Consider the following 18,689-nt stretch of genomic DNA (forward strand, 5'->3'; position numbering starts at 1 on the left):
TTAGGTGAGTCCTCCAGATCAGAGACAGTAGGGATGACCAGGGATGTTCTCTGTTAGGTGAGTCCTCCAGATCAGAGGCAGTAGGGATGACCTGTTTAGTGAGTCCAGGGATGATCAGGGATGTTCTGTTTAGTGAGTCCTCCAGATCAGAGGCAGTAGGGATGACCAGGGATGTTCTCTGTTTAGTGAGTCCTCCAGATCAGAGGCAGTAGGGATGACCAGGGATGTTCTCTGTTAGTGAGTCCTCCAGATCCAGTAGGGATGACCAGGGATGTTCTCTGTTTAGTGAGTCCTCCAGATCAGAGGCAGTAGGGATGACCAGGGATGTTCTCTGTTTAGTGAGTCCTCCAGATCAGAGGCAGTAGGGATGACCAGGGATGTTCTCTGTTTAGTGAGTCCTCCAGATCAGAGGCAGTAGGGATGACCAGGGATGTTCTCTGTTTAGTGAGTCCTCCAGATCAGAGGCAGTAGGGATGACCAGGGATGTTCTCTGTTAGTGAGTCCTCCAGATCAGAGGCAGTAGGGATGACCAGGGATGTTCTCTGTTTAGTGAGTCCTCCAGATCAGAGGCAGTAGGGATGACCAGGGATGTTCTCTGTTTAGTGAGTCCTCCAGATCAGAGGCAGTAGGGATGACCAGGGATGTTCTCTGTTTAGTGAGTCCTCCAGATCAGAGGCAGTAGGGATGACCAGGGATGTTCTCTGTTTAGTGAGTCCTCCAGATCAGAGGCAGTAGGGATGACCAGGGATGTTCTCTGTTTAGTGAGTCCTCCAGATCAGAGCCAGTAGGGATGACCAGGGATGTTCTCTGTTTAGGTGAGTCCTCCAGATCAGAGGCAGTAGGGATGACCAGGGATGTTCTCTGTTAGGTGAGTCCTCCAGATCAGAGGCAGTAGGGATGACCAGGGATGTTCTCTGTTAGTGAGTCCTCCAGATCAGAGGCAGTAGGGATGACCAGGGATGTTCTCTGTTTAGTGAGTCCTCCAGATCAGAGGCAGTAGGGATGACCAGGGATGTTCTCTGTTAGGTGAGTCCTCCAGATCAGAGGCAGTAGGGATGACCAGGGATGTTCTCTGTTTAGTGAGTCCTCCAGATCAGAGGCAGTAGGGATGACCAGGGATGTTCTCTGTTTAGTGAGTCCTCCAGATCAGAGGCAGTAGGGATGACCAGGGATGTTCTCTGTTTAGTGAGTCCTCCAGATCAGAGGCAGTAGGGATGACCAGGGATGTTCTCTGTTTAGTGAGTCCTCCAGATCAGAGGCAGTAGGGATGACCAGGGATGTTCTCTGTTTAGTGAGTCCTCCAGATCAGAGGCAGTAGGGATGACCAGGGATGTTCTCTGTTAGGTGAGTCCTCCAGATCAGAGGCAGTAGGGATGACCAGGGATGTTCTCTGTTTAGTGAGTCCTCCAGATCAGAGGCAGTAGGGATGACCAGGGATGTTCTCTGTTTAGTGAGTCCTCCAGATCAGAGGCAGTAGGGATGACCAGGGATGTTCTCTGTTTAGTGAGTCCTCCAGATCAGAGGCAGTAGGGATGACCAGGGATGTTCTCTGTTTAGTGAGTCCTCCAGATCAGAGGCAGTAGGGATGACCAGGATGTTCTCTGTTAGGTGAGTCCTCCAGATCAGAGGCAGTAGGGATGACCAGGGATGTTCTCTGTTTAGTGAGTCCTCCAGATCAGAGGCAGTAGGGATGACCAGGGATGTTCTCTGTTAGTGAGAGATCAGAAGCAGGGATGACCAGGGATGTTCTCTGTTAGGTGAGTCCTCCAGATCAGAGGCAGTAGGGATGACCAGGGATGTTCTCTGTTAGGTCCAGATCAGAGGCAGTAGGGATGACCAGGGATGTTCTCTGTTAGGTGAGTCTTCCAGATCAGAGGCAGTAGGGATGACCAGGGATGTTCTCTGTTTAGTGAGTCCTCCAGATCAGAGGCAGTAGGGATGACCAGGGATGTTCTCTGTTTAGTGAGTCCTCCAGATCAGAGGCAGTAGGGATGACCAGGGATGTTCTCTGTTTAGTGAGTCCTCCAGATCAGAGGCAGTAGGGATGACCAGGGATGTTCTCTGTTTAGTGAGTCCAGGGATGACCAGGGATGTTCTCTGTTTAGTGAGTCCTCCAGATCAGAGGCAGTAGGGATGACCAGGGATGTTCTCTGTTTAGTGAGTCCTCCAGATCAGAGGCAGTAGGGATGACCAGGGATGTTCTCTGTTTAGTGAGTCCTCCAGATCAGAGGCAGTAGGGATGACCAGGGATGTTCTCTGAGTTTAGGGATGAGGGTCTTCTCAGGTGAGTCCTCCAGATCAGAGGCAGTAGGGATGACCAGGGATGTTCTCTGTTTAGTGAGTCCTCCAGATCAGAGGCAGTAGGGATGACCAGGGATGTTCTCTGTTTAGTGAGTCTTCCAGATTAGAGGCAGTAGGGATGACCAGGGATGTTCTCTGTTTAGTGAGTCCAGGGATGACCAGGGATGTTCTCTGTTTAGTGAGTCCTCCAGATCAGAGGCAGTAGGGATGACCAGGGATGTTCTCTGTTTAGTGAGTCCTCCAGATCAGAGGCAGTAGGGATGACCAGGGGTGTTCTCTGTTTAGTGAGTCCTCCAGATCAGAGGCAGTAGGGATGACCAGGGATGTTCTCTGTTTAGTGAGTCTTCCAGATTAGAGGCAGTAGGGATGACCAGGGATGTTCTCTGTTTAGTGAGTCCAGGGATGACCAGGGATGTTCTCTGTTTAGTGAGTCCTCCAGATCAGAGGCAGTAGGGATGACCAGGGGTGTTCTCTGTTTAGTGAGTCCTCCAGATCAGAGGCAGTAGTGATGACCATGGATGTTCTCTGTTTAGTGAGTCATCCAGATCAGAGACAGTAGGGATGACCAGGGATGTTCTCTGTTTAGTGAGTCCTCCAGATCAGAGGCAGTAGGGATGACCAGGGATGTTCTCTGTTTAGTGAGTCTTCCAGATTAGAGGCAGTAGGGATGACCAGGGATGTTCTCTGTTTAGTGAGTCCAGGGATGACCAGGGATGTTCTCTGTTTAGTGAGTCCTCCAGATCAGAGGCAGTAGGGATGACCAGGGATGTTCTCTGTTTAGTGAGTCCTCCAGATCAGAGGCAGTAGGGATGACCAGGGTGTTCTCTGTTTAGTGAGTCCTCCAGATCAGAGGCAGTAGGGATGACCAGGGATGTTCTCTGTTTAGTGAGTCTTCCAGATCAGAGGCAGTAGGGATGACCAGGGATGTTCTCTGTTTAGTGAGTCCTCCAGATCAGAGGCAGTAGGGATGACCAGGGATGTTCTCTGTTTAGTGAGTCCTCCAGATCAGAGGCAGTAGGGATGACCAGGGATGTTCTCTGTTTAGTGAGTCCTCCCAGTAGGGATGACCAGGGATGTTCTCTGTTTAGTGAGTCCTCCAGATCAGAGGCAGTAGGGATGACCAGGGGATGTTCTCTGTTTAGTGAGTCCTCCAGATCAGAGGCAGTAGGGATGACCAGGGATGTTCTCTGTTTAGTGAGTCCTCCAGATCAGAGGCAGTAGGGATGACCAGGGATGTTCTCTGTTTAGTGAGTCCTCCAGATCAGAGGCAGTAGGGATGACCAGGGATGTTCTCTGTTTAGTGAGTCCTCCAGATCAGAGGCAGTAGGGATGACCAGGGATGTTCTCTGTTTAGTGAGTCCTCCAGATCAGAGGCAGTAGGGATGACCAGGGATGTTCTCTGTTTAGTGAGTCCTCCAGATCAGAGGCAGTAGTGATGACCATGGATGTTCTCTGTTTAGTGAGTCATCCAGATCAGAGGCAGTAGGGATGTCCAGGGATGTTCTCTGTTTAGTGAGTCCTCCAGATCAGAGGCAGTAGGGATGACCAGGGATGTTCTCTGTTTAGTGAGTCCTCCAGATCAGAGCCAGTAGGGATGACCAGGGATGTTCTCTGTTTAGTGAGTCCTCCAGATCAGAGGCAGTAGGGATGACCAGGGATGTTCTCTGTTTAGTGAGTCCTCCAGATCAGAGGCAGTAGGGATGACCAGGGGTGTTCTCTGTTTAGTGAATCCTCCAGATCAGAGGCAGTAGGGATGACCAGGGATGTTCTCTGTTTAGTGAGTCCAGGGATGACCAGGGATGTTCTCTGTTTAGTGAGTCCTCCAGATCAGAGGCAGTAGGGATGACCAGGGATGTTTCTGTTTTTAGTGAGTCCTCCAGATCAGAGGCAGTAGGGATGACCATGGGGATGTTCTCTGTTTAGTGAGTCCTCCAGATCAGAGGCAGTAGGGATGACCAGGGATGTTCTCTGTTTAGTGAGTCCTCCAGATCAGAGGCAGTAGGGATGACCAGGGATGTTCTCTGTTTAGTGAGTCCTCCAGATCAGAGGCAGTAGGGATGACCAGGGATGTTCTGTTTAGTGAGTCCTCCAGATCAGAGGCAGTAGGGATGACCAGGGGTGTTCTCTGTTTAGTGAGTCCTCCAGATCAGAGGCAGTAGGGATGACCAGGGATGTTCTCTGTTTAGTGAGTCCTCCAGATCAGAGGCAGTAGGGATGACCAGGGAAGTTCTCTGTTTAGTGAGTCCTCCAGATCAGAGGCAGTAGGGATGACCAGGGATGTTCTCTGTTTAGGTGAGTCCTCCAGATCAGAGGCAGTAGGGATGACCAGGGATGTTCTCTGTTTAGTGAGTCCTCCAGATCAGAGGCAGTAGGGATGACCAGGGATGTTCTCTGTTTAGTGAGTCCTCCAGATCAGAGGCAGTAGGGATGACCAGGATGTTCTCTGTTAGTGAGTCCTCCAGATCAGAGGCAGTAGGGATGACCAGGGATGTTCTCTGTTTAGTGAGTCCTCCAGATCAGAGGCAGTAGGGATGACCAGGGATGTTCTCTGTTTAGTGAGTCTCCAGATCAGAGGCAGTAGGGATGACCAGGGATGTTCTCTGTTTAGGTGAGTCTTCCAGATCAGAGGCAGTAGGGATGACCAGGGATGTTCTCTGTTTAGTGAGTCCTCCAGATCAGAGCCAGTAGGGATGACCAGGGGTGTTCTCTCTGTTAGGTGAGTCCTCCAGATCAGAGGCAGTAGGGATGACCAGGGATGTTCTCTGTTAGGTGAGTCTTCCAGATCAGAGGCACTAGGGATGACCAGGGATGTTCTCTGTTTAGTGAGTCCTCCAGATCAGAGGCAGTAGGGATGACCAGGGGTGTTCTCTGTTAGGTGAGTCCTCCAGATCAGAGGCAGTAGGGATGACCAGGGATGTTCTCTGTTTAGTGAGTCCTCCAGATCAGAGGCAGTAGGGATGACCAGGGATGTTCTCTGTTTAGTGAGTCTTCCAGATTAGAGGCAGTAGGGATGACCAGGGATGTTCTCTGTTTAGTGAGTCCTCCAGATCAGAGGCAGTAGGGATGACCAGGGATGTTCTGTTTAGTGAGTCCTCCAGATCAGAGGCAGTAGGGATGACCAGGGATGTTCTCTGTTTAGTGAGTCATCCAGATCAGAGGCAGTAGGGATGACCAGGGATGTTCTCTGTTTAGTGAGTCCTCCAGATCAGAGGCAGTAGGGATGACCAGGGATGTTCTCTGTTTAGTGAGTCCTCCAGATCAGAGGCAGTAGGGATGACCAGGGATGTTCTCTGTTTAGTGAGTCCTCCAGATCCAGTAGGGATGACCAGGGATGTTCTCTGTTTAGTGAGTCCTCCAGATCAGAGGCAGTAGGGATGACCAGGGGTGTTCTCTGTTTAGTGAGTCCTCCAGATCAGAGGCAGTAGGGATGACCAGGGATGTTCTCTGTTTAGTGAGTCCTCCAGATCAGAGGCAGTAGGGATGACCAGGGATGTTCTCTGTTTGGTGAGTCCTCCAGATCAGAGGCAGTAGTGATGACCAGGGATGTTCTCTGTTTAGTGAGTCCTCCAGATCAGAGCCAGTAGGGATGACCAGGGATGTTCTCTGTTTAGTGAGTCCTCCAGATCAGAGGCAGTAGGGATGACCAGGGATGTTCTCTGTTTAGTGAGTCCTCCAGATCAGAGGCAGTAGGGATGACCATGGGGATGTTCTCTGTTTAGTGAGTCCTCCAGATCAGAGGCAGTAGGGATGACCAGGGATGTTCTCTGTTTGGTGAGTCCTCCAGATCAGAGGCAGTAGGGATGACCAGGGATGTTCTCTGTTTAGTGAGTCCTCCAGATCAGAGGCAGTAGGGATGACCAGGGATGTTCTCTGTTTAGTGAGTCCTCCAGATCAGAGGGAGTAGGGATGACCAGGGATGTTCTCTGTTTAGTGAGTCCTCCAGATCAGAGGCAGTAGGGATGACCAGGGATGTTGTCTGTTAGGTGAGTCCTCCAGATCAGAGGCAGTAGGGATGACCAGGGATGTTCTCTGTTTAGTGAGTCCTCCAGATCAGAGGCAGTAGGGATGACCAGGGATGTTCTCTGTTAGTGAGTCCTCCAGATCAGAGGCAGTAGGGATGACCAGGGATGTTCTCTGTTTAGTGAGTCCTCCAGATCAGAGGCAGTAGGGATGACCAGGGATGTTCTCTGTTTAGTGAGTCCTCCAGATCAGAGGCAGTAGGGATGACCAGGGATGTTCTCTGTTTAGTGAGTCCTCCAGATCAGAGGCAGTAGGGATGACCAGGGATGTTCTCTGTTAGTGAGTCCTCCAGATCAGAGGCAGTAGGGATGACCAGGGATGTTCTCTGTTTAGTGAGTCCTCCAGATCAGAGGCAGTAGGGATGACCAGGGATGTTCTCTGTTAGGTGAGTCCTCCAGATCAGAGGCAGTAGGGATGACCAGGGATGTTCTCTGTTAGGTGAGTCCTCCAGATCAGAGGCAGTAGGGATGACCAGGGATGTTCTCTGTTAGGTGAGTCCTCCAGATCAGAGGCAGTAGGGATGACCAGGGATGTTCTCTGTTTAGTGAGTCATCCAGATCAGAGGCAGTAGGGATGACCAGGGATGTTCTCTGTTAGGTGAGTCCTCCAGATCAGAGGCAGTAGGGATGACCAGGGATGTTCTCTGTTTAGTGAGTCCTCCAGATCAGAGACAGTAGGGATGACCAGGGATGTTCTCTGTTTAGTGAGTCCTCCAGATCAGAGGCAGTAGGGATGACCAGGGATGTTCTCTGTTTAGTGAGTCTTCCAGATTAGAGGCAGTAGGGATGACCAGGGATGTTCTCTGTTTAGTGAGTCCAGGGATGACCAGGGATGTTCTCTGTTTAGTGAGTCCTCCAGATCAGAGGCAGTAGGGATGACCAGGGATGTTCTGTTTAGCGAGTCCTCCAGATCAGAGGCAGTAGGGATGACCATGGATGTTCTCTGTTTAGTGAGTCATCCAGATTAGAGGCAGTAGGGATGACCAGGGATGTTCTCTGTTTAGTGAGTCCTCCAGATCAGGGATGACCAGGGATGTTCTCTGTTTAGTGAGTCCTCCAGATCAGAGGCAGTAGGGATGACCAGGGATGTTTCTGTTTAGTGAGTCCTCCAGATTAGAGGCAGTAGGGATGACCAGGGATGTTCTCTGTTTAGTGAGTCCTCCAGATCAGAGGCAGTAGGGATGACCAGGGATGTTCTCTGTTTAGTGAGTCCTCCAGATCAGAGGCAGGGATGACCAGGGATGTTCTCTGTTTAGTGAGTCCTCCAGATCAGAGGCAGTAGGGATGACCAGGGATGTTCTCTGTTTAGTGAGTCCTCCAGATCAGAGCAGTAGGGATGACCAGGGATGTTCTCTGTTTAGTGAGTCCTCCAGATCAGAGGCAGTAGGGATGACCAGGGATGTTCTCTGTTTAGTGAGTCCTCCAGATCAGAGGCAGTAGGGATGACCAGGGATGTTCTCTGTTAGGTGAGTCCTCCAGATCAGAGGCAGTAGGGATGACCAGGGATGTTCTCTGTTTAGTGAGTCCTCCAGATCAGAGGGAGTAGATGACCAGGGATGTTCTCTGTTTAGTGAGTCCTCCAGATCAGAGGCAGTAGGGATGACCAGGGATGTCCTCTGTTTAGTGAGTCCTCCAGATCAGAGGCAGTAGGGATGACCAGGGATGTTCTCTGTTTAGTGAGTCCTCCAGATCAGAGGCAGTAGGGATGACCAGGGATGTTCTCTGTTTAGTGAGTCCTCCAGATCAGAGGCAGTAGGGATGACCAGGGATGTTCTCTGTTTAGTGAGTCCTCCAGATCAGAGGCAGTAGGGATGACCAGGGATGTTCTCTGTTTAGTGAGTCCTCCAGATCAGAGGCAGTAGGGATGACCAGGGATGTTCTCTGTTAGGTGAGTCTTCCAGATCAGAGGCAGTAGGGATGACCAGGGATGTTCTCTGTTTAGTGAGTCCTCCAGATCAGAGGCAGTAGGGATGACCAGGGATGTTCTCTGTTTAGTGAGTCTTCCAGATCAGAGGCAGTAGGGATGACCAGGGATGTTCTCTGTTAGGTGAGTCTTCCAGATCAGAGGCAGTAGGGATGACCAGGGATGTTCTCTGTTTAGTGAGTCCTCCAGATCAGAGCCAGTAGGGATGACCAGGGGTGTTCTCTGTTTAGGTGAGTCCTCCAGATCAGAGGCAGTAGGGATGACCAGGGATGTTCTCTGTTAGGTGAGTCCTCCAGATCAGAGGCAGTAGGGATGACCAGGGATGTTCTCTGTTTAGTGAGTCATCCAGATCAGAGGCAGTAGTGATGACCAGGGATGTTCTCTGTTAGGTGAGTCCTCCAGATCAGAGGCAGTAGGGATGACCAGGGATGTTCTCTGTTTAGTGAGTCCTCCAGATCAGAGACAGTAGGGATGACCAGGGATGTTCTCTGTTTAGTGAGTCTTCCAGATTAGAGGCAGTAGGGATGACCAGGGATGTTCTCTGTTTAGTGAGTCCTCCAGATCAGAGGCAGTAGGGATGACCAGGGATGTTCTCTGTTTAGTGAGTCCTCCAGATCAGAGCCAGTAGGGATGACCAGGGGATGTTCTCTGTTTAGTGAGTCCTCCAGATCAGAGGCAGTAGGGATGACCAGGGATGTTCTCTGTTTAGTGAGTCCTCCAGATCAGAGGCAGTAGGGATGACCAGGGATGTTCTCTGTTTAGTGAGTCCTCCAGATCAGAGGCAGTAGGGATGACCAGGGATGTTCTCTGTTTAGGTGAGTCCTCCAGATCAGAGCCAGTAGGGATGACCAGGGATGTTCTCTGTTTAGTGAGTCCTCCAGATTAGAGGCAGTAGGGATGACCAGGGATGTTCTCTGTTTAGTGAGTCCTCCAGATCAGAGGCAGTAGGGATGACCAGGGATGTTCTCTGTTTAGTGAGTCCTCCAGATCCAGGGATGACCAGGGATGTTCTCTGTTTAGTGAGTCCTCCAGATCAGAGCCAGTAGGGATGACCAGGGATGTTCTCTGTTTAGTGAGTCCTCCAGATCAGAGGCAGTAGGGATGACCAGGGATGTTCTCTGTTTAGTGAGTCCTCCAGATCAGAGGCAGTAGGGATGACCATGGATGTTCTCTGTTTAGTGAGTCCTCCAGATCAGAGGCAGTAGGGATGACCAGGGATGTTCTCTGTTTGGTGAGTCCTCCAGATCAGAGGCAGTAGGGATGACCAGGGATGTTCTCTGTTTAGTGAGTCCTCCAGATCAGAGGCAGTAGGGATGACCAGGGATGTCCTCTGTTTAGTGAGTCCTCCAGATCAGAGGGAGTAGGGATGACCAGGGATGTTCTCTGTTTAGTGAGTCCTCCCAGTAGGGATGATCAGGGATGTTCTCTGTTAGTGAGTCCTCCAGATCAGAGGCAGTAGGGATGACCAGGGATGTTCTGTTTAGTGAGTCCTCCAGATCAGAGGCAGTAGGGATGACCAGGGATGTTCTCTGTTTAGTGAGTCCTCCAGATCAGAGGCAGTAGGGATGACCAGGGATGTTCTCTGTTTAGTGAGTCCTCCAGATCAGAGGCAGTAGGGATGACCAGGGATGTTCTCTGTTTAGTGAGTCCTCCAGATCAGAGGCAGTAGGGATGACCAGGGATGTTCTCTGTTAGGTGAGTCCTCCAGATCAGAGGCAGTAGGGATGACCAGGGATGTTCTCTGTTAGGTGAGTCCTCCAGATCAGAGGCAGTAGGGATGACCAGGGATGTTCTCTGTTTAGTGAGTCCTCCAGATCAGAGGCAGTAGGGATGACCAGGGATGTTCTCTGTTAGGTGAGTCCTCCAGATCAGAGGCAGTAGGGATGACCAGGGATGTTCTCTGTTTAGTGAGTCCTCCAGATCAGAGCCAGTAGGGATGACCAGGGATGTTCTCTGTTAGGTGAGTCCTCCAGATCAGAGGCAGTAGGGATGACCAGGGATGTTCTCTGTTTAGTGAGTCATCCAGATCAGAGGCAGTAGGGATGACCAGGGATGTTCTCTGTTAGGTGAGTCCTCCAGATCAGAGGCAGTAGGGATGACCAGGGATGTTCTCTGTTTAGTGAGTCCTCCAGATCAGAGACAGTAGGGATGACCAGGGATGTTCTCTGTTTAGTGAGTCCTCCAGATCAGAGGCAGTAGGGATGACCAGGGATGTTCTCTGTTTAGTGAGTCTTCCAGATTAGAGGCAGTAGGGATGACCAGGGATGTTCTCTGTTTAGTGAGTCCAGGGATGACCAGGGATGTTCTCTGTTTAGTGAGTCCTCCAGATCAGAGGCAGTAGGGATGACCAGGGATGTTCTCTGTTTAGTGAGTCCTCCAGATCAGAGGCAGTAGGGATGACCAGGGGTGTTCTCTGTTTAGTGAGTCCTCCAGATCAGAGGCAGTAGGGATGACCAGGGATGTTCTCTGGTTAGTGAGTCCTCCAGATCAGAGGCAGTAGGGATGACCAGGGATGTTCTCTGGTTAGTGAGTCCTCCAGATCAGAGGCAGTAGGGATGACCAGGGATGTTCTCTGGTTAGTGAGTCCTCCAGATCAGAGGCAGTAGGGATGACCAGGGATGTTCTCTGTTTAGTGAGTCCTCCAGATCAGAGGCAGTAGGGATGACCAGGGATGTTCTCTGGTTAGTGAGTCCTCCAGATCAGAGGCAGTAGGGATGACCAGGGATGTTCTCTGTTTAGTGAGTCCTCCAGATCAGAGGCAGTAGGGATGACCAGGGATGTTCTCTGTTTAGTGAGTCCTCCAGATCAGAGGCAGTAGGGATGACCAGGGATGTTCTCTGTTTAGTGAGTCCTCCAGATCAGAGCAGTAGGGATGACCAGGGATGTTCTCTGTTTAGTGAGTCCTCCAGATCAGAGGCAGTAGGGATGACCAGGGATGTTCTCTGTTAGGTGAGTCCTCCAGATCAGAGGCAGTAGGGATGACCAGGGATGTTCTCTGTTAGGTGAGTCCTCCAGATCAGAGGCAGTAGGGATGACCAGGGATGTTCTCTGTTAGGTGAGTCCTCCAGATCAGAGGCAGTAGGGATGACCAGGGATGTTCTCTGTTAGGTGAGTCCTCCAGATCAGAGGCAGTAGGGATGACCAGGGATGTTCTCTGTTTAGTGAGTCCTCCAGATCAGAGGCAGTAGGGATGACCTCTGTTTAGTGAGTCCTCCAGATCAGAGGCAGTAGGGATGACCAGGGATGTTCTCTGTTTAGTGAGTCCTCCAGATCAGAGGCAGTAGTGATGACCAGGGATGTTCTCTGTTTAGTGAGTCCTCCAGATCAGAGGCAGTAGGGATGACCAGGGATGTTCTCTGTTTAGTGAGTCCTCCAGATCAGAGACAGTAGGGATGACCAGGGATGTTCTCTGTTTGGTGAGTCCTCCAGATCAGAGGCAGTAGGGATGACCAGGGATGTTCTCTGTTTAGTGAGTCCAGATCCAGATCAGGATGTTCTCCTGAGTCCAGGGATGACCAGGGATGTTCTCTGTTTAGTGAGTCCTCCAGATCAGAGGCAGTAGGGATGACCAGGGATGTTTCTGTTTAGTGAGTCCTCCAGATCAGAGGCAGTAGGGATGACCAGGGATGTTCTCTGTTTAGTGAGTCATCCAGATCAGAGGCAGTAGGGATGACCAGGATGTTCTCTGTTTAGTGAGTCCTCCAGATCAGAGGCAGTAGGGATGACCAGGGATGTTCTCTGTTTAGTGAGTCCTCCAGATCAGAGCCAGTAGGGATGACCAGGGATGTTCTCTGTTTAGTGAGTCCTCCAGATCAGAGGCAGTAGGGATGACCAGGGATGTTCTCTGTTTAGTGAGTCCTCCAGATCAGAGGCAGTAGGGATGACCAGGGATGTTCTCTGTTTAGTGAGTCCTCCAGATCAGAGGCAGTAGGGATGACCAGGGATGTTCTCTGTTTAGTGAGTCCTCCAGATCAGAGGCAGTAGGGATGACCAGGGATGTTCTCTGTTAGGTGAGTCCTCCAGATCAGAGGCAGTAGGGATGACCAGGGATGTTCTCTGTTTAGTGAGTCCTCCAGATCAGAGGCAGTAGGGATGACCAGGGATGTTCTCTGTTTAGTGAGTCCTCCAGATCAGAGCCAGTAGGGATGACCAGGGATGTTCTCTGTTAGGTGAGTCCTCCAGATCAGAGGCAGTAGGGATGACCAGGGATGTTCTCTGTTTAGTGAGTCCTCCAGATCAGAGGCAGTAGGGATGACCAGGGATGTTCTCTGTTTAGTGAGTCCTCCAGATCAGAGGCAGTAGGGATGACCAGGGATGTTCTCTGTTTAGTGAGTCCTCCAGATCAGAGGCAGTAGGGATGACCAGGGATGTTCTCTGTTTAGTGAGTCCTCCAGATCAGAGGCAGTAGGGATGACCAGGGATGTTCTCTGTTTAGTGAGTCCTCCAGATCAGAGGCAGTAGGGAGGACCAGGGACGTTCTCTGTTAGGTGAGTCCGCCAGATCAGAGGCAGTGGGGTTGACCAGGGATGTTCTCTGTTTAGGGAGTCCTCCAGATCAGAGGCAATTGGGATGACCAGAGATGTTCTCTGTTTTGTGAGTCCTCCAGATCAGAGGCAGTAGGGATGACCAGGGATGTTCTCTGTTTAGTGAGTCCTCCAGATCAGAGGCAGTAGGGATGACCAGGGATGTTCTCTGTTTAGTGAGTCCTCCAGATCAGAGGCAGTAGTGATGACCAGGGATGTTCTCTGTTTAGTGAGTCCTCCAGATCAGAGGCAGTAGGGATGACCAGGGATGTTCTCTGTTTAGTGAGTCCTCCAGATCAGAGGCAGTAGGGATGACCAGGGATGTTCTCTGTTTAGTGAGTCATCCAGACCAGAGGCAGTAGGGATGACCAGGATGTTCTCTGTTAGGTGAGTCCTCCAGATCAGAGGCAGTAGGGATGACCAGGGATGTTCTCTGTTTAGTGAGTCCTCCAGATCAGAGGCAGTAGGGATGACCAGGGATGTTCTCTGTTTAGTGAGTCCTCCAGATCAGAGGCAGTAGGGATGACCAGGGATGTTCTCTGTTTAGTGAGTCCTCCAGATCAGAGGCAGTAGGGATGACCAGGGATGTTCTCTGTTTAGTGAGTCCTCCAGATCAGAGGCAGTAGGGATGACCAGGGATGTTCTCTGTTTAGTGAGTCCTCCAGATCAGAGGCAGTAGGGATGACCAGGGATGTTCTCTGTTAGGTGAGTCCTCCAGATCAGAGGCAGTAGGGATGACCAGGGATGTTCTCTGTTAGGTGAGTCCTCCAGATCAGAGGCAGTAGGGATGACCAGGGATGTTCTCTGTTTAGTGAGTCCTCCAGATCAGAGGCAGTAGGGATGACCAGGGATGTTCTCTGTTTAGTGAGTCCTCCAGATCAGAGGCAGTAGGGATGATCAGGGATGTTCTCTGTTTAGTGAGTCCTCCAGATCAGAGGCGGTAGGGATGACCAGGGATGTTCTCTGTTAGGTGAGTCTACCAGATCAGAGGCAGTAGGGATGACCAGGGATGTTCTCTGTTAGGTGAGTCTTCCAGATCAGAGGCAGTAGGGATGACCAGGGATGTTCTCTGTTTAGTGAGTCCTCCAGATCAGAGGCAGTAGGGATGACCAGGGATGTTCTCTGTTAAGTGAGTCCTCCAGATCAGAGGCAGTAGGGATGACCAGGGATGTTCTCTGTTTAGTGAGTCCTCCAGATCAGAGGCAGTAGGGATGACCAGGGATGTTCTCTGTTTAGTGAGTCCTCCAGATCAGAGGCAGTAGGGATGACCAGGGATGTTCTCTGTTTAGTGAGTCCTCCAGATCAGAGGCAGTAGGGATGACCAGGATGTTCTCTGTTTAGTGAGTCCTCCAGATCAGAGGCAGTAGGGATGACCAGGGATGTTCTCTGTTAGGTGAGTCCTCCAGATCAGAGGCAGTAGGGATGACCAGGGATGTTCTCTGTTAGGTGAGTCCTCCAGATCAGAGGCAGTAGGGATGACCAGGGATGTTCTCTGTTTAGTGAGTCTACCAGATCAGAGGCAGTAGGGATGACCAGGGATGTTCTCTGTTTAGGGTGAGTCTTCCAGATCAGAGGCAGTAGGGATGACCAGGATGTTCTCTGTTTAGTGAGTCCTCCAGATCAGAGGCAGTAGGGATGATCAGGGATGTTCTCTGTTTAGTGAGTCCTCCAGATCAGAGGCGGTAGGGATGACCAGGTATGTTCTCTGTTAGGTGAGTCTACCAGATCAGAGGCAGTAGGGATGACCAGGGATGTTCTCTGTTAGGTGAGTCTACCAGATCAGAGGCAGTAGGGATGACCAGGGATGTTCTCTGTTAGGTGAGTCTTCCAGATCAGAGGCAGTAGGGATGACCAGGGATGTTCTCTGTTTAGTGAGTCCTCCAGATCAGAGGCAGTAGGGATGACCAGGGATGTTCTCTGTTTGGTGAGTCCTCCAGATCAGAGGCAGTAGTGATGACCAGGGATGTTCTCTGTTTAGTGAGTCCTCCAGATCAGAGCCAGTAGGGATGACCAGGGATGTTCTCTGTTTAGTGAGTCCTCCAGATCAGAGGCAGTAGGGATGACCAGGGATGTTCTCTGTTTAGTGAGTCCTCCAGATCAGAGGCAGTAGGGATGACCAGGGATGTTCTCTGTTAGGTGAGTCCTCCAGATCAGAGGCAGTAGGGATGACCAGGGATGTTCTCTGTTTAGTGAGTCCTCCAGATCAGAGGCAGTAGGGATGACCAGGGATGTTCTCTGTTTAGTGAGTCCTCCAGATCAGAGGCAGTAGGGATGACCAGGGATGTTCTCTGTTTAGTGAGTAATCCAGATCAGAGACAGTAGGGATGACCAGGGATGTCCTCTGTTTAGTGAGTCCTCCAGATCAGAGGCAGTAGGGATGACCAGGGATGTTCTCTGTTTAGGTGAGTCCTCCAGATCAGAGGCAGTAGGGATGATCAGGATGTTCTCTGTTTAGTGAGTCCTCCAGATCAGAGGCGGTAGGGATGACCAGGTATGTTCTCTGTTAGGTGAGTCCTCCAGATCAGAGGCAGTAGGGATGACCAGGGATGTTCTCTGTTAGGTGAGTCCTCCAGATCAGAGGCAGTAGGGATGACCAGGGATGTTCTCTGTTAGGTGAGTCTACCAGATCAGAGGCAGTAGGGATGACCAGGGATGTTCTCTGTTAGTGAGTCTTCCAGATCAGAGGCAGTAGGGATGACCAGGGATGTTCTCTGTTTAGTGAGTCCTCCAGATCAGAGCCAGTAGGGATGACCAGGGGTGTTCTCTGTTAGGTGAGTCCAGGGATGACCAGGATGTTCTCTGTTAGGTGAGTCCTCCAGATCAGAGCAGTAGGGATGACCAGGGATGTTCTCTGTTTAGTGAGTCATCCAGATCAGAGACAGTAGGGATGACCAGGGATGTTCTCTGTTTAGTGAGTCCTCCAGATTAGAGGCAGTAGGGATGACCAGGATGGAGTGAGTCCAGGGATGACCAGGATGTTCTCTGTTTAGTGAGTCCTCCAGATCAGAGGCAGTAGGGATGACCAGGGATGTTCTGTTTAGTGAGTCCTCCAGATCAGAGGCAGTAGGGATGACCAGGATGTTCTCTGTTTAGTGAGTCCTCCAGATTAGAGGCAGTAGGGATGACCAGGGATGTTCTCTGTTTAGTGAGTCCAGGGATGACCAGGGATGTTCTCTGTTTAGTGAGTTCTCCAGATCAGAGGCAGTAGGGATGACCAGGGATGTTCTGTTTAGCGAGTCCTCCAGATCAGAGGCAGTAGGGATGACCAGGGTGTTCTCTGTTTAGTGAGTCCTCCAGATCAGAGGCAGTAGGGATGACCAGGGATGTTCTCTGTTTAGTGAGTCCTCCAGATCAGAGCAGTAGGGATGACCAGGGGTGTTCTCTGTTTAGTGAGTCCTCCAGATCAGAGGCAGTAGGGATGACCAGGGGATGTTCTCTGTTTAGTGAGTCCTCCAGATCAGAGGCAGTAGGGATGACCAGGGATGTTCTCTGTTTAGTGAGTCCTCCAGATCAGAGGCAGTAGGGATGACCAGGGATGTTCTCTGTTAGGTGAGTCCTCCAGATCAGAGGCAGTAGGGATGACCAGGGATGTTCTCTGTTTGGGGTGAGTCCTCCAGATCAGAGGCAGTAGGGATGACCAGGGATGTTCTCTGTTTAGTGAGTCCTCCAGATCAGAGGCAGTAGGGATGACCAGGGATGTTCTCTGTTTAGTGAGTCCTCCAGATCAGAGGCAGTAGGGATGACCAGGGATGTTCTCTGTTTAGTGAGTCCTCCAGATCAGAGGCAGTAGGGATGACCAGGGATGTTCTCTGTTTAGTGAGTCCACCAGATCAGAGGCAGTAGGGATGACCAGGTATGTTCTCTGTTAGGTGAGTCCTCCAGATCAGAGGCAGTAGGGATGACCAGGGATGTTCTCTGTTAGGTGAGTCCTCCAGATAAGAGGCAGTAGGGATGACCAGGGATGTTCTCTGTTAGGTGAGTCTTCCAGATCAGAGGCAGTAGGGATGACCAGGGATGTTCTCTGTTTAGTGAGTCCTCCAGATCAGAGCCAGTAGGGATGACCAGGGGTGTTCTCTGTTAGGTGAGTCCTCCAGATCAGAGGCAGTAGGGATGACCAGGGATGTTCTCTGTTAGGTGAGTCCTCCAGATCAGAGGCAGTAGGGATGACCAGGGATGTTCTCTTTAGTGAGTCATCCAGATCAGAGGCAGTAGTGATGACCAGGGATGTTCTCTGTTTAGTGAGTCCAGATCAGAGGCAGTAGGGATGACCAGGGATGTTCTCTGTTTAGTGAGTCCTCCAGATCAGAGACAGTAGGGATGACCAGGGATGTTCTCTGTTTAGTGAGTCCTCCAGATCAGAGGCAGTAGGGATGACCAGGGATGTTCTCTGTTTAGTGAGTCCTCCAGATCAGAGGCAGTAGGGATGACCAGGGATGTTCTCTGTTTAGTGAGTCCAGGGATGACCAGGGATGTTCTCTGTTTAGTGAGTCCTCCAGATCAGAGGCAGTAGGGATGACCAGGGATGTTCTCTGTTTAGTGAGTCTTCCAGATTAGAGGCAGTAGGGATGACCAGGGATGTTCTCTGTTTAGTGAGTCCAGGGATGACCAGGGATGTTCTCTGTTTAGTGAGTCCTCCAGATCAGAGGCAGTAGGGATGACCAGGGATGTTCTGTTTAGCGAGTCCTCCAGATCAGAGGCAGTAGGGATGACCAGGGGTGTTCTCTGTTTAGTGAGTCCTCCAGATCAGAGGCAGTAGGGATGACCAGGGATGTTCTCTGTTTAGTGAGTCCTCCAGATCAGAGGCAGTAGGGATGACCAGGGGTGTTCTCTGTTTAGTGAGTCCTCCAGATCAGAGGCAGTAGGGATGACCAGGGGTGTTCTCTGTTTAGTGAGTCCTCCAGATCAGAGGCAGTAGGGATGACCAGGGATGTTCTCTGTTTAGTGAGTCCTCCAGATCAGAGGCAGTAGGGATGACCAGGGATGTTCTCTGTTTGGTGAGTCCTCCAGATCAGAGGCAGTAGTGATGACCAGGGATGTTCTCTGTTAGGGGTGAGTCCTCCAGATCAGAGGCAGTAGGGATGACCAGGGATGTTCTCTGTTTAGTGAGTCCTCCAGATCAGAGGCAGTAGGGATGACCAGGGAAGTTCTCTGTTTAGTGAGTCCTCCAGATCAGGGCAGTAGGGATGACCAGGGATGTTCTCTGTTTAGTGAGTCCTCCAGATCAGAGGCAGTAGGGATGACCAGGGATGTTCTCTGTTTAGTGAGTCCACCAGATCAGAGGCAGTAGGGATGACCAGGCATGTTCTCTGTTAGGTGAGTCCTCCAGATCAGAGGCAGTAGGGATGACCAGGGATGTTCTCTGTTTAGTGAGTCCTCCAGATAAGAGGCAGTAGGGATGACCAGGGATGTTCTCTGTTAGGTGAGTCTTCCAGATCAGAGGCAGTAGGGATGACCAGGATGTTCTCTGTTTAGTGAGTCCTCCAGATCAGAGCCAGTAGGGATGACCAGGGGTGTTCTCTGTTAGGTGAGTCCTCCAGATCAGAGGCAGTAGGGATGACCAGGGATGTTCTCTGTTTAGTGAGTCCTCCAGATCAGAGGCAGTAGGGATGACCAGGGATGTTCTGTTTAGTGAGTCATCCAGATCAGAGGCAGTAGTGATGACCAGGGATGTTCTCTGTTAGGTGAGTCCTCCAGATCAGAGGCAGTAGGGATGACCAGGATGTTCTCTGTTTAGTGAGTCCTCCAGATCAGAGGCAGTAGGGATGACCAGGGATGTCCCTGTTTAGTGAGTCCTCCAGATCAGAGGTAGGGATGACCAGGGATGTTCTCTGTTTAGTGAGTCCTCCAGATCAGAAGCGTAGGGATGATCAGGGATGTTCTCTGTTTAGTGAGTCCTCCAGATCAGAGGCGGTAGGGATGACC

General features: G+C 51.0%; 1 long non-coding RNA gene across 1 annotated transcript; it reads left to right on the forward strand.

The window, feature by feature from the left end:
• Nucleotides 1–272: 272 nt before the first annotated feature.
• On the forward strand, nucleotides 273–9,119 carry LOC127923753 (uncharacterized). The gene is made up of 3 exons (XR_008115276.1): nucleotides 273–815; nucleotides 3,815–3,972; nucleotides 9,060–9,119. It is a non-coding gene; the product is annotated as an uncharacterized LOC127923753 (long non-coding RNA).
• Nucleotides 9,120–18,689: the final 9,570 nt, after the last annotated feature.

The sequence above is a fragment of the Oncorhynchus keta genome, unplaced genomic scaffold (genome assembly GCF_023373465.1).
Source record: "Oncorhynchus keta strain PuntledgeMale-10-30-2019 unplaced genomic scaffold, Oket_V2 Un_contig_3182_pilon_pilon, whole genome shotgun sequence".
NCBI classification, from domain to species: Eukaryota; Metazoa; Chordata; class Actinopteri; order Salmoniformes; family Salmonidae; genus Oncorhynchus; species Oncorhynchus keta.